We start from the raw sequence: 16,023 nt of genomic DNA, 5'->3' as shown, positions 1-16,023 counted from the left end.
TATTCTTCGAGAAACTCAATGTCCCACAATCCTTTGAGAACCAGTCAACACTCTCTTGTGTCTCTTAAACTGTGGCAGCCTGGTTTAAATTCAGATCCTTTATCTCGACTACTGATTTGATTTGTTCCATAGTTGTTTGCAAATTCTCAACACTAAAGTATAGATTAATACATCACCAACGTTTGCTCACACATTGTTTCTTTATCTTCAGGTCAGAATGTAGCAGAAGTTAAAGTACATTTAAGATCAGATACTTTAGATTTTTACTTGAGAACAACTAGCTGGAGTGACTTTCACTTTCAAGGTGATATTTTAAAGAGATCTTAACTTTTACTCTGCAATGAGACCACCCAAGACGAATAAATACCTGAACTAGCGTTTCAATCTTCCCTTGATGCTGCTTTACCGCTTTTATTTATTGATCTCTGTCATTTAAGATCGATCAAATTGAAGCCGAAGTCTGTTAATTAAAGTCTTTTCAGTCCTTCGGGGGATCTTGACCCAGAATCGGGAACATTTGATGAATCTTGCAGTCTGTTTATGCCGCCTCGTCAAAACAAAAGCTCTGACTGATGCGCTGACAGTCAGGAGAGTTTCCCACGGAAACACTGTCACATCTGTTGAAAACAATCACTCATATTTTTGTAGAAACATATGATCTGGCAGCACAAAGTGTAGATTTGTCACTCTAACTGGGTGGCTATCTACAAGTGAAGGTTCAGCCGACAAAACGTTTGTAAATGACGCAGAGAGGTGCATGTTTATCTTGTGTTTGGGTCATTTGGCAGTCAGTCCTCCTCCGCTCCTCCACACTGAGGTGAACCAGGTTTTACAGGGTCATGACATTGAAGGATTTACTGTTTTCAATGCTGCCAGTGTCAGCGTGATCTATCAATGTGTTTTTGTTCTTGGTGAGGGACTTGCTCCGGCACGCCAGGAACCAAATCCGCACCACCAAAAGGCACATTTCTCCAGCCTCAGAGAGAGGTCGACGGCTTCATCAGCTCAGATGCAATATTCCCTCTCCAACATCTGTCGGTTATAAAGTAAACTGGAACCTTTTGGTTGTTTTTCATTTGTGACTTCTCGTCATGACAGCTCAGGTTGTGTAACGCGCCGCCGACTTCCAAGATCACAGTTGTAAATATGAACTGTCACGAATCAGGATTCTTCTGGACGGAAATAATGACGAGGAGCGGAGTGAAACACAAGCCGGGCTGTTATTTGAAGTTCAGACGGTTCAGAGCAGCTCGCTGCTGCAGCAGCAGAATCAAGAGATAATCAATTTCAGGCTGTTCCTCTTTTCAAAACGGCTCGTTTATTTTGAGCAGGAAAGTCAAAAACAAGAGCAGAAACTGAAACATACAGTCACAACTTTTGAACATATAAACCAGCGCTAACATAAAGCATGAGCGCAGGCTGTAGCGCCCTCTTTGGTTCAGTTTATTGCTGTTGTTATTATCATCCAAATGTTTGTGCAGGATGTGGAGGCCAGGCGATTCCTCCAACCTCCCCCAGTGTTACGGAGGACAAACAATGACACTGCGACACATTCAGCTGCCTTTATTATGTTAGAACTGGACATAAACAAAACGAACTGTGGACAGAACGTGACCTGATATGAGTCACTGCTGCTGTTAGACGTGCAGCTCCGGGGGAGTGCAGCTATCATGGTAGCGTTGGACCGGGATGGGTTGGGGATTGCTGGTTAGCATGCTCACTTTGATGGACGTCTCTTTAATATAATACATATATTTCTTCCAGTGATGTGCACAAGGGGGGGCAGGGGGGGCTGTCGCGCCCCCTCGTGGCTAAATTGTTGAAAAAAGTCGCGCTAAAGTGCCCTCCTGGGAGCCAAAACGTGTGCTAAAGTGCCCTCCTGGGAGCCAAAACGTGTGCTAAAGTGCCCTCTTGGGAACCAAAAAAAGCGTGCCAAAGTGCCCTCTTGGTTGGCAAAACACACTAAACTGCCCCCTTGGCTGGTTAAAACATGATAAACTGCACTTTTGGGAGCCAAAACATGTGCTAAAGTGCCCTCTTGGGAGCCGAAACGCGCACTAAAGTGCCCTCGTGGGAGCCAAAATGCGTGCTAAAGTGCCCTTCTTTTCGCCCCCCGCCCTTCAAAAAGTCTGTGCACGCCACTGATTTCTTCACATTCTGAAGGAATTAGCTGAGCTGAAGTGGAGCAGACAGCTCACGATCACTCACAGTGGTCACGGTGTGAAAGCAGCTCAGGAAAGAGGAGAAAGAAGAGAGAGTGAGTCACTTGTTTACATTCGTTGGCTGTTGTAGGCTCTAGGACGGGCAGAGAAGACTTAATATAAATTAAGTGAGTTACATTTGGGCTCTTATGTAGATTGACAGTGAGTCAGTCCACATTATGGAGCCAGCCTCGAGTGGCCATCTGAGGAAGTGCAGTGTTTATGACTTCCACGTTGGCTTAATGTGCAGCCCCGGGGTTTATAAACCAAAATCATATTTACAAAGTTTCACAATGTTCCCCTCATGTTTATTTTTGTAACCAAGACAGCAAAAGATCTGCTTATAAAAGAAGTCAGAGGGAAGGAGTGGTGACTGAACGCAATTTTGAAGAGACTAACTTGTGTTGTTTGCAGGGATTCAGCCGTCTAGAGGCGGTTAAATTTAGTTTATCATCTATCCAGGAAGCTTGTGATAAACGGTCCGGCCTCACATGGGAAATGCAACTGATAAGTGAGCGTGAAAGTAAATTTCTGACCTTATAAAAACAAGAACAATCCTAACACAAGGCCCGGTTATTAACTGAGGACTGAGCAAGATGCCAGTTAAAGCTCCGGAGCTGCAGCGAGTGTTATGAAACGATCTGTTTACAAGCTCATTTGTTCCTCCAACCTTGCGATGACGATGGCGATGACACCTGCGCAGACTGATCTGTAGCTGTTACATAAACCGTCTCATGGAAATCTACTTTATTCTCCTTTTCTTCCCACTAATTACAGCGCACTTCTCATTTGTGACTGTTTTACATATGAAACAGTTGCAGGTTGTGCCGGTGGCACTGAGGGGGAACTCTTGGCGTCCGCGTTGCCATGGCAGGACATTGTTTTCAACGATAAACAAGGCGGTAACAAGTCAACAGCTATCTGCGATATGCCACCCTCTGGCCCCGTTAAAATGCAACCTTTGTTTAAAATACACCCTGTTTTAATACAGCTTGGCTCGGACCTGCAGCGCCTGGCAGCCTCGCCGCTCACTTTCCTTTATGAGACGCTTTTAAAGAGCCACAGCTTTTTTCTGTTTCTGCAGCTCTGATTTCTTTTTCTTTTCTGTCTTTAAGTTATACGAATCTGACAGCTTGATCTGTGTCTGCAAACTTTGATTTGAATGGTTTTTATGATCTAGTGGAGCTGCGCAGTGATTACTCTTAATTAAGACATCCACAAACTGATTTATAGAAGGCGATTAAAACAGATGATGGTAGAAAATATGTAGCAGGAGTCTTTTTTCTCTCTGATTAGAACTTTTGAGCTGCAGCCTGTTCTGTCCGCCGATGGGATTAGCTGTACAGAAGACAGAGGAGGTTTGTAAGCCAGCAGCCATTGTTCCTCATCATTAGCATGCTCCATGACTAAACTCCACCACTTTATATATCTGGCAGCACCAAAACAGGCTGAAGAGCTGCGGTAACTTTCCACTGTGCCACCGCAGGCCGCTGCAGCGTTTTATTGCGACATGCAGAGGTGGCATTTACACAGCAGTAAACGCGCTCCCAAACTCCGACTACAACTTGTGAACTCTCTGTTCCCTCGTGGTCTTTAAGCTTGATTTAACGCAGGGCAGGGCGACGGCGGTGCCTTGCTCAACAGCTCCCGGCTTCGTCCACTTTTCTGCTACGGTAAAAAAAGCTGTCGAGCTCTGATGTTCCTGCTCATATCCTCCCCCGCCGTTTAGTTTCCACGAATAAATCTAATAAATGAAATGCGTATTATTAGATTTCACGGTGTTTGTTGCACACTTAACGAAATGAAACCCAAGTTTAATATTTTCCAAAAAGACCTCGTTCGCTGTCACCACCAATAACCGCTGGACAGAGATGACATCACGTATCATTTGTAGAGAAATGGCCAAATATGATTTCTGCAGCGGATACGACCTCGTCTGTGAACCAGTCTGACTTCTTTGGGACTTGTTCCTTCTGCACTTCATGTCCGTGTGCTCGAAGCAGGTTTCATAAAGTTGGTAAATAAATAGTTTTGATCATTGGACTTCAGCACCGATGCTCTTGGGTGTGAATATGAGCCTCAAACAACTGATGGTCAGCCAGAAAACAGAAGAATATCGGCAGTTGATCAACACTTTGAATTAAATGTTCAACGCCTACTCATCAAACCTCATATTTACAGGCTGCTGATATAAAAATATGCGACTGTTTTCTGGTTTCACGGACGGTTGACAACCTTCCGTCTGGACGTTCTCGTCGCTTTGACACGTCTCCAAAATATGATCCAAACACGGGGCAGCGATCGGGTCGAAACTTTCAGACATAAAAGGTCTCAAATTAGCATCGGGCCACCGACAGACGCAGGGGCAAAGGATGTAGATCAAGATATGATTAAAGGTCGCAGCCTCTGGAAATTACAGGCCTGCTGCAGTCATGTTATTTTCCATGTCAGGCCGGTCTGGAAGCGCTCGGACCTGCGGCTCATCCTTCAGCCCTGGTTAGTGGTGAAGGCAGCCGGAGGAGACATGGCAGGCTGCAGCTCTGGTTAATAGTCGTATCCGGGACAGGCGGTTCTGGTAAATTGGTGGCAGATGTTGGTGAGTTTGGATTGCGAGTTAGAGGGTTAGAGGTTGGTTTATATCAAACTGTGGACGCGAGGAATAAAAATGCTTTTCATGACAGGAATTTGGGAGCTTTTCCCTTTGGACTTGAAACTGTTTTGGTGTTTTTGATCCCTCGTTTTCTTCTGAAAAGTAAAAAGCATCGTTGCAACATCTGGAGTTTAAAAGTGACAGTTTCACAGGTGCAGCAGAGACACATTACAGTTATCAGTTTTACATAAACCTGAAGTGTGTAATTGGAACGTTTATTCTTCATGTTATATCTTTACTGTTCGTCCTCAAGTATTCTGTAGGATGTTATTTAAAGGAATAGTTCACTAAAATCACTGTAAAAATCCCCAAAGTTGAATGATTTAGCCACTATAATGAAGGCTTTTCAATATTCACACCATCGTCTGTTATATTTTCCTATATTTCTGTGCCTGGGTTGTCTTCTTGTCTTGAGGTGCTGATTCTTTCCCTGTTTTCTGAGACCACCTGACATATTTTGATCCATGTAAAGGTCTGATAACCTGTAACTTCCATGGATTCAGGTGCGGCATTAGGAAAGAAACTCTTATTTACCGTATTTACTGGAATTAGTCGGGTTACTTTGCATGTAATTAAGGTGTGTGGAGACCGAGTGGACGGCAGTGGATATGACGTCCTGAGCAGGAAGTCGTCTGTTTTCCAAGTAAGAATTTCCATTTTTCTTGTGTGTGATTTGGGTGAACTGATCCTTTAAGTGGAACAAGACTCTAACCTCAATGGATGCAATTGGACAAGGCATCTAAACCCAATTAGTATTTTTTTTTTTTTAAACGTCATTTAAATGCTGCAACGCCACAAAGAATGGTTTGTTTGTTAGTTTTCTAATAAGCTCACAAACAAACCCTTCTTTCTGAAACCACGTGTCAATAGTACGTTAAAAATGTCAGTCCATTAAATTCCCGGGCAGTTGAATCTGAACAGAGGAGGTTCTTGAAGAACGCTGCTTGTTAATTAACGCTTTCTTCCGTCTTTAAAATATCCAGGAATTAAGAGAATTCCTCGGGTGGTTTTGGCTCGACGAGCATGTTTGTTTCTCTAACGAGAGCTGAAAAACTCTCTAAACCTTCACAGGAGCATTTGATCTTTTACCTCCATGCGGAGTTTGAACTGAAGCGATCAACAAATAATGTGATTTAGCAGCAAACGACTGTGAACGGTTGCAACACAGACATGTTGCTCTTCCTGTTTTTCTGTTTTATCTCAGTTTTGGGGGTTAATCACTGACCCAGATGAGGAAACCAACTCTTTCCTGCCCCGGTTTGACCTTCAAACAGAAGAATTAAAGAAACACACTCTCATTCGCTGTGTTTTCTGCAGTTAGTCGGATTAATTCGCACCGTAAACGATGCAGCTTCCTCCACCTTTACGAGGCCTCTGTGCATTCTTATCAGCTGCAGTGTGGAAGTTGTGTCCGTATCTTCCGGCGGTTTGTGGCGCGTTTTATTTGCGTCTTTATGGTTTATTTACTGCGGTTTTATTGTTCTTTATAAGATGCTTTCACCATGTGTTTACCACTGGAAACTCCGCGAGGTTCACTGGTGGGAAACAGTGAGCGAAGCGAGAGGGATTGAACAGAACTTTATTGAATTTCCAACAGATTACATTTTGGATTTTCGTCTGTGTCTGTTTTATTTTTCACGTAGGGTTCAAGTCGCTCTGAACGCATCCCTAAAACCTCATTTTCCTCCGGCAAAATGAGATTATCCCACATTTCTGGAATAAAATCACCTATTTTCCACCTTCTTTGTTTTTCAGATAATAAAAAAACTCATCCAAGTGGAGAACATTCTCTGACGATGACGCCTGATTGCTCCTTTCGCCGGCCTGCGTCCGATACCTGCGAGCCGATGAGTCACTCTGCGAGGGTTTCATGACCTTTCTGTTAGTCATTGTTTGCAGGATTAAGCTGCAGAAGTTGACAGCTGCACGAAAAGGTTCCTTAATCCATAAAGAATAGCAGCGGGATTAAATAACGGGGCATGTTAATAACATCTAAAAAGATCAGGAATTAAAATAGATGCAACGTTTTTGTTATCGGAGCCGGACTCTGCTGACGGGAACAAAGTTTCATCCAAAATGCATTAGTCACTTTCTTTAATCTACATAAGTGTGCTTTATTATTTTCAAGACCTCCTTGTGTAAACGCTCTATGAAAGAACGTCTTTGTTTAGACAGCACGAGGAGCAGTTCACCCAAAAGTGAAAGTCCAGTCATCCTCTCCTCCCTCCGTGTTGGTGGGAGGTCAGGTGAGGTCGGAGTCCACAGAACAGTTCTGGAGCCTCACAGGAAAACAGAGCTGCAGCAGCTGGAGACGGGGATTATTCTGTTCTTTTAATTATTTATTTAAGTTTCTTAATAATATCATTTTTGGTGCACTTAATGACACATTTATCGATAAATTCAGCCATTTATTTATTTATTAATTTTTGATTTTTGCAGCTTCAGTTCTTTGCTCGTCTGAGTCTGAACAAAGACACGTGTTGTGCGTTCGCCCTCCCACGACGACGACACACCGACTGAAGTCCTGCCAGCCGTCTCCCTGTCATGAAACCGTCTGGACCTCTGACCTGAACATCGCAGCCTGTACTTTAACCCGACAGCCTCTGGAAACCTCTGCTCCTATTTATACCACACACTCTCTCCCGCAGCTGAACATTACCGCTCGTTAAAACCGGCTCTTGTGGTGCGCAGCGAGCTTGTTAGCAATTTGTTTTTTGGGGGGGGAAGAGTTATCAGGCAGCTGCACGTGAATTTGGATGTACCTTTGATGTGTGTCACATGCAAAGCATCATCATAGGATATTCAAATCATTGTGCAATATCTTTTTAAATAAAGCATGTCCTGTGTTGAAGGCATGGAAATGTCCTCTGTTTATTAATAGTTGGTTAAAGGCACATTATTCTCATGAATTCAGGCCCGATTCCATGTAAATTTGCTGTATGTTTCCTAGAAGATGAATCCTGATGATCACAAAAATACTTCCTCTTACACTCATAGAATAAGAGAGACACATGACTTGTGTTTTTCACTTTATGACACTTAACGCAGTTACTTTAACTCAAATCACGATCTTTTCCCAAACCTTATATTAGTCCAAAAGTCAGAATATGTGAGCTGTTTTCAATTAGCTTTATTTTGAAAGTCTAGCCGCACGTAGTATAGGACGTATTGTTGCAGACTTCACTGAATGGCTTTTATTTTGAAAGTCCTAGCATTTTCAACCAACTGTTTCCCCTTGTAAAAACTCAAAACAGTTAACAATACTTCAATCAGAGATTATGTGAAAAAAACAAACTTAAAATGCTAAAAAAAAAGAAAGAAAAAGACGATGTTGGCCATGTTTCTAGGAAATGCTTACAGGTTGGCAGTTGAAGATATTTGGTTAAAAGTAAGAAACTTGTTTTCACGAGTTAAGAATTGAGCTGAAGTCATTGAAAATTAAAGGCACATGTGTTTCAGGATCACAGCTGTGTTAGGTGAGCTTGAGCAGAGATGCTTCAGTATCGTTTCATTTTTACTGTCTTTGGTTGAAGCAGGTGTTGCATTTTTCAGCTGGTGGACGTCTCAGGTCGGACTAACACTCCTCGTTTGTCCGCAGCCTCGTCTTGATCCTCGACATCGCTCGGTTTGACTCTACACGTCGAGGTTAAAGCCGCCAGAAGACAAACGATTTGCCGGCGGCTCAGCGGCCCACGCAGCCTCCTCCAGCTCTGTTTGAAGTGGGAGCATTTTTCTGCCGTCCTGTCAGCGGCAACGTGCAGAGAGATCACAAATCAGGAGTTTAAATAAATAAAGCTCCCTCCTCCTATGATCTTCAGCTGCTCCGCAGACGATTTAAGTTAATTTGTTTCGTTAGAGGAATCTGAAGATGAAGTCTTTGTCACTGATGGGATGTTTTGCAAATATGTACTTTTTTCAGCTGGCTAACGCTAATGTCAGCATGCCTACATGCTTACGAATACTATGCTAACATGAAGTTGATTAGCAGGTGTGGACCAGAGTTTTCAAGCTGTTGCACAGATGCATTAATGGATCCCACTTGATTACCTGCACTACTTTTCCTCTGATTGGCTTGCATCTATCATTTTTCAATGGGAGAAGGAAAAGAAGGGAACAAAGTGCTGTTTCCTAACTGTGTGTTCAGTGGCTGTCTGGTGTTAGTGGGTTGTGTCTGTGTTTCCCTGGTAAACACACCGACTTCTTCAGCTGTCGCATCTGCACCGTCTCTGGGATAAAGAGGAGCAGCAGGAAGGAGGGTGAAGAGGTCGGTGTGTTTACTGGGAAGACTACAGCCCATCAGAGTTTGGTGTTGTAATAACCTCTATCTCTAGCGCAGCAGAATAAAGAGGGAGAAAGTTAGTTATTTTAACATAAATAGTTTGATCTTTTCCTCACCAATCCACAAAATGTTTCAGCTGATACAGCAGATTGTGAGCTATAGTTTCCCCGGTAAACACAGCTACCTCTTTGGTGTACGAGTGACCCCAAGAAGAGCAGCAACCGACTCGGAAAGAGGTTGAAGGGATCGGTGTGTTTACCGGGTAAACTACAGCCCATGAACAGTTTAATCAGAAGTGCATTTAACTGCAATAACCACACTACACTATGAGTTAGCGAAGTGTAGAGAATGCAACCAACAAAAGCTACTGATAGGCGGTGGGGTAGGGAGGATCTCAGAGATTTAGATCTACATATTTTATTTGTTTTCTGGGTGATAACGTTAGCTAGTGGTAGCAACAGAGCTAATGCTAGCAGCATGGCTACTGTCCAAAGCCAGGAATGATCATAGGGATGTCAATTTAAAGCAGGAAAACACAGTTTCTATCACTCTCCCTCTTCAAAATGTTGGACTTTAACATGTGTCTGCTATTTGTTTCCTGTTTCCAATGACAGCCACCTTAACCACATGCTTATTATTGTAACCATGATGACGAAGGTCCAAAAACCTGAACAAAGTAGTAATTTTTTAACTCAAACCAGCGGTTCCGTAGACCTAACCACGTTGTTTTGTGCCTAAATCTGACCAAACTTTAACCACAGCGGTTTAAGATCTGAGATTATAAGAAAATGCTTATATATGTGTCATTCAGTGTTTAATTTGGAGGACTTTGTTGCACCAAAGTCAAATTCATGGAACAAATAACTGAGCTTGGAGGTGCACTGTCAACAGTTTCACCAACGTGTCTTCTATAACGGTGGTCAGAGGATATGTACACAAAGTTAAATGTGACTCACCAAAGTCCACGGGGTCCTTTTAGTGCTAATCCCACTGAGAATCAACACCAAACACAACAAAAATCTGCAACTCTGAAGTATAAATAAATCCAATATGTATATGAAATGATAGTAACTAATGGGGAAATGGAGCCATGTTGTTGACTATACTTTAATTTATTCTCCACAACATCAGCAGAAAGGAAAACAAAAGGCCTCGGCTCATTACGGCCCACATGAATCCTCAGCTTGAGCTTGTCCACAAGACATGATGAAGTACAAACACTGAGGTTTCAGTAACTACAGCAACACAAATATGCAGCTGAGTAAACTGTTATTTATCATTAAAAATACCCAGAAAGTATTGATGTTGGAATTGAACACAGAAATCATGCGCTCGGCTCATGAAACACATCTGTTTCCTGCTTTATAACATTTCTATTGTTTGTTAAAGATGCGTTTAAACAGAGCTGACGACATGGTCGCAAAAACATTCACTGTGGTTGATATGCTGCCTCGTGCTTGATGCCTGTCATAGCTTCAGTTTGGGTTTGAGGAATAAAATGGAAATGTGACCAGGACTTTTTCCACTTTTAACATGCAAGAATTTGAGTTTTTATTACTTAATTTGTTACACAAAGCAAGAACTGTAACTGTAAGTGGTTATAAAACTGTAAAACTTTGTGAATTCCCCAGCACAACTTCAGCTTGCTCTTCCTCGAATTTTACTTCTGACTAATTGTGATTTGTACTGCTAATAAAACACATCGGAGGGGCCTGATGAAAGTTTAAGAGCTTTGAAACGAATGCAGGGCACCAGGCAAAAGTATATATTAAGTTTTGTGGTCCACGAAATGTTTCTGGAGCTTCACAGCAAAACAGCGTTGCAGTGTGTGAGAAAACTGCTGCTTACTTTGACCTGACGGCGATCGCAGCACTCGATGCACATCTGGAATTTATGATGCCATGTTTGAGATTCTGCAGATACCTTAAAAAGAGAAAAAATCACAACTTGGAAACCTAAAGAGAAACCCATCACTTACCATGTCATGTAAACACTGAACATCAAACGTCCAGAGGTTATCTCAGCTCTGTTTGCTTAAAGACAAGTGTTCACACACTGACGCCTGACAGATTAACTCTGCCTTCTGTTCTCCAGCCAAAAAACTAAGCTAATTTATGAGGAATATGATGAGAGCTGCATATTTTCTTCTCCCACTTCATTCCTCGGATATCAGACATCCCACGCACTTCACTGCTCATCAATATCACAGCTGGGAGTCACTTTAGAGGTCTGTCTGCTGCGGTGGTGGAATGTAACTAAGTACATCTACTCAACTACAAATCTAAGGTATTATCTGAGCCTTTACACTGCACTGTTGAGTATGTCTCAAGGCGCTAAAGCATAGTTTACTTTGTTTCACCAGTGGGTTTAAATGTGTTTTTATGGTGCAGTGGACAGAAATGTTTTGTTCACAAACACAGAATATAAATGCCAGAACAAGTTGTGCAATGACTCAGGTTAACAATAGTACGAAATATGCAACGTCCAGTTAGACTTTAAGACTAGAATGACAGTCAGCAGAGCGTACACCTTCACCAGGGCCAACAGTTCCCTTTAATTCAATCAAGCCTGATCCAGTATCACAAGAACCATATTTAAATCTGCTTGATCCAGATTTTTATTATTATAATCCTGCTGACCAACCAACCAACCAACCAACCGAAAACTAGATATATGTGAAAACATAACCTCCTTGGCCTCCATATTATGACCTTTGTACCATTATAAACGTGGTCAAATGGTCGTGGTTTGGTTAAGTTTAGGAACATCTTATTCTTTGGGAGAAAATAACTACGTTCAGTCTCGTAACTTAACTTACATAAGTCATGTCACGTTACGTTATTCATGTACAGTAAGATGATAGACATCAAATCACTCTTGCTTCTTGGTCATAAACAGGACGAGAACCCTGGTTTCTGGAGGGAAAGTCTGGTGCATCACCCATCAGGCTTCCAACTTGACCAGGCTGCTGAGTGTGGGAGTGAGAACGAGCTTCCAGGTGATACTTAAAAGTACATTATGTGTGCTGGATACTGCTTTCAGCTGGGGACTTGCCCAACCCCATAAGGCAGTGTGAAAATCTGAGACAGATACCTTAAAACCTCTCCTCCAAACCACCGATGGTGAGAGAGGAAACACATTTTGATGGGTGAACTGAATCTCAGTTGAGTCCTCGAAAAAGACACTTAACTTCCAATTAGCTCGGTGCAGCAGCCGGCTGCGGTCGCTCACTGGGCAGCTCCCAGTAGCTGACAGCAGAAGGCTGTGGTCGCACTGGGCAGCTGCTAAACGATAATGTGAGCAGCTTCATGAAGCTAAATCACGGCATTGTTGAGAAAGAGCGAGCCTCCTCTGGATAAATAAGGGTTGAATAAAAACCTCATTGCCGACCTGGGAAGTGGAGATTTGTTTTCATGTATTTATTTGGAAGAGCCTTCAATCCATCATCCTGCTATGTGACTAACCGAGCATGCTGGGAAATGTTTTCGTCAGCGGCGATCCTTTCCAGACCCTGAAGTTTTGATGACTCATTCCCGGCCAACATAAAAACCGTCTGGAAAATGAAACTGGTGTTTTTGGTAAGCGATGAAATGAAAGTGTTTCATGGCTCCAGAGGGAAGAAAAAAAACAGTGTGAGGTGCTGTTCAGCCTTCAGGGCACAAGAAATCTTTTAATCCAATCCAAAAGCGACCAGAAATTCAATTTGAACCAACCTTTGCTCTTTTGTCTCTGTCAGAGTTGGACATAATTAAGTGAGACACAACAAACTGACATCAGTTTTTACAGTTTTGCTCCTGTCAGCGCACAATTAATGTTGGCGTGGTGACCAACCAGCAGGTACGAGGTCCATAAAAATGTTTTATTTGAGCTGGTGAACTTCATGGTTTTCGGTTGTGGGAAACTGTGACTCATCCAACATGGAAATCTCCATTATTTTGGTAGTTTTGGTCGTCATTCCTTTTGGTTTTGATAATTTATGACTCACCAGGTTCACTCACTGAGGTTGGAAAACACAGATGGTCAAATGATTACACAGGTTTTAAACAAAGCTATGTTACGAATAAACATTAATTCTAACTACGTCAGACACAATAATTGTGTTACCGACTTGTTAAACAGGTATGGACATGACCGCGATTATTTCTAATGATCTCAATATTGACTCTTCGTGTTTATTTCCACACAATGCAACTGTTTAGCCAACCCAACCCTGGAATAACGAACAGGGCTTCTTTACCATTATAGGCCTTTGGAGCTGCACCTAAATGTGTTTTACTTTCGCAGAGGAGGTTACGTTCTCACCCGCGTACGTTTGTATGTTTGTTGATTGGTTTATTTGTTGGTCGTTTGGTTTGTTGTTGGTTGGTTTGTTGGTCGTTTGGTTTAGTGCTGGTTGGTTTGTTGGTTGTTTGGTTTAGTGCTGGTTGGTTTGTTGGTCGTTTGGTTTGGTGCTGGTTGGTTTGTTGGTCGTTTGGTTTGGTGCTGGTTGGTTTTTTGGTTGGTTGGTTTGTAGGTTGGTCGTTTGGTTTGGTGCTGGTTGGTTTGTTGGTCGTTTGGTTTGTAGGTTGGTCGTTTGATTCGTTGTTGATTGGGTTTGTAGGTTGGTTGTTTAATTCGTTGTTGATTGGGTTTGTAGGTTGGTCGTTTGGTTTGTTGGTCGGTTGGTTTGTTGTTGGTTTGTTGGTTGGTCGTTTGGTTTGTTGTTGGTTGGTTTGTTGGTTGGTTGGTTTGTGGGTTGGTCGTTTGGTTTGGTGCTGGTTCGTTTGTTGGTCGTTTGGTTTGTAGGTTGGTCGTTTGATTCGTTGTTGATTGGGTTTGTAGGTTGGTCGTTTGATTCGTTGTTGATTGGGTTTGTAGGCTGGTCGTTTGGTTTGTTGGTCGGTTGGTTTGTTGTTGGTTTGTAGGTTGGTCGTTTGGTTTGGTGCTGGTTGGTTTGTTGGTTGTTTGGTTTGGTGCTGGTTGGTTTGTTGGTCGTTTGATTTGGTGCTGGTTGGTTTTTTGGTTGGTTGGTTTGTAGGTTGGTCGGTTGGTTTGTTGTTGGTTTGTTGGTTGGTCGTTTGGTTTGTTGTTGGTTGGTTTGTGGGTTGGTCGTTTGGTTTGGTGCTGGTTCGTTTGTTGGTCGTTTGGTTTGTAGGTTGGTCGTTTGATTCGTTGTTGATTGGGTTTGTAGGTTGGTCGTTTGGTTTGTTGGTCGGTTGGTTTGTTGTTGGTTTGTAGGTTGGTTGTTTGGTTTGGTGCTGGTTGGTTTGCTGGTTTCTTGGATGGTCATTGGTTTGTTGAATAAAGAGATTTCCATTGAACTTTAATAGAGGATGGGTCTCGGGCCAGAGTAGACCAGATTAACCTTGGTGCTGATCCAGATGATTCTTTTTCTCTTCCTTCAACATTGCGTTTTTCAACATTTTTGTTAATTTGTCAGGGAACCTGCAACCTCACAATATTCGTTTGATCCAATAAGTAGTCCAAACCAACCTCACCCGAACGCTTGTCAAAATATTTCTTGTTAGAACATTCTTGTCAGATAATTGTAATGGAGTAAAAGTAGATGATAGCAAAAAATGGAAAATACTCAAGCAAAGATCCATGAAGTTTGTACCTCAGGACAGTACTCAAATATTCTAAGTTACTTTCCACAACTGACAAACATACGAGATCCATTCGCACGCAAAGGTGCCGCTCCGGCCTCCGTGTCCCCACATTCTCAGGTGATGACTTCAGAGCGAGTGTGTGTCTTTGTGTGTGTGTGTGTGTGTGTGTGTGTGTGTGTGTCTTGGGCTCGGGTTTTGGGGGGCCGGCTCTTGGGTCGAACTCCACCAGCCCAGACTGTTATTACTGCACACACACACACACACACACACACACACACACACACACAGTGACTCGGCTCGTCTGGCCTCTTCGCTCATCTGGGGTTGATTAACATCACCGCTACACACACACACACCCACCACACACACACACTTATGAGCGATGTGACGTCAGCTTCCCATGAACCCAATCACCCCTTCAGAATAAAATCGGAGGTTTGGGACGACATCTCTCTCTTCGCTTTCAAATAATTTGCTTGTTTTTTTGCTGGTCGATACTTTTCCAGGACTTTCCAGGACCCTGATTTAACAATATTCAGTCCCTAATGTAAGATATAAGTTACTTCAAGGTCTTTAACATCTGGAAAAAAGATCAAAATTGATAATTGTATAACATTTGTGCCAACCTGGATGTTAGTTAATCACATTAATTAACTCTATATTTTCTAAGTTTCTTTCCTTGACAGACTTTGTCATATTTATTTTAGAGGAACAAGAGAAACGGCACATTTCTACAAGCATGACAAAAGCTGAGAAATGATGGAAAACAGAGAATGAGCCGACCGACATTCTCTCTGGACTCAGCTTAAATAAATTACTTGTTTAAATAGATATAATTTCACATTCCGGTAATGGCCTTGCGGGACAGTCCGGTGGGAAACTGGACTCTGCCAAACCGCCGGTGCTCTGGAAAAGACGGCGCTAATGTCGAGAAATTACTCGGCTCCTCTGGGAAATTCACAGTGTATTTTATCTCTTTGATTTTCTTTCGTCTCATTGTTTCCTTGGCCGCCGCAGCGCTGTTGTTATTGAGAATACCGTTAACTCAGCTCGGCGTTCAAATTTATTGTGTGAGTCACAAATGAAATTTCCCACTCTGGCGGAGCTCCGAGGCCCATCGTTCCTCGACAGTCTGAGCCTTAATGGACTCAGACGAAGTGGGAAAAAACCTGACGAGGTCCAAATCTTCGCTTTGAACTCCTCTGTTTTATGTCCTCACCTGCTCGGTTCGCAGCTGATTTACTTAACGGGGATGTTGTCTCACACGCAGCCTCGTAAAGCCGAGAGTTAATCAACCATCACAGT

The sequence above is a fragment of the Sparus aurata genome, chromosome 24 (genome assembly GCF_900880675.1).
Source record: "Sparus aurata chromosome 24, fSpaAur1.1, whole genome shotgun sequence".
NCBI lineage: Eukaryota > Metazoa > Chordata > Actinopteri > Spariformes > Sparidae > Sparus > Sparus aurata.
The sequence above is the reverse complement of the archived record's forward strand: the minus strand, read 5'-3'. Positions refer to the sequence as shown.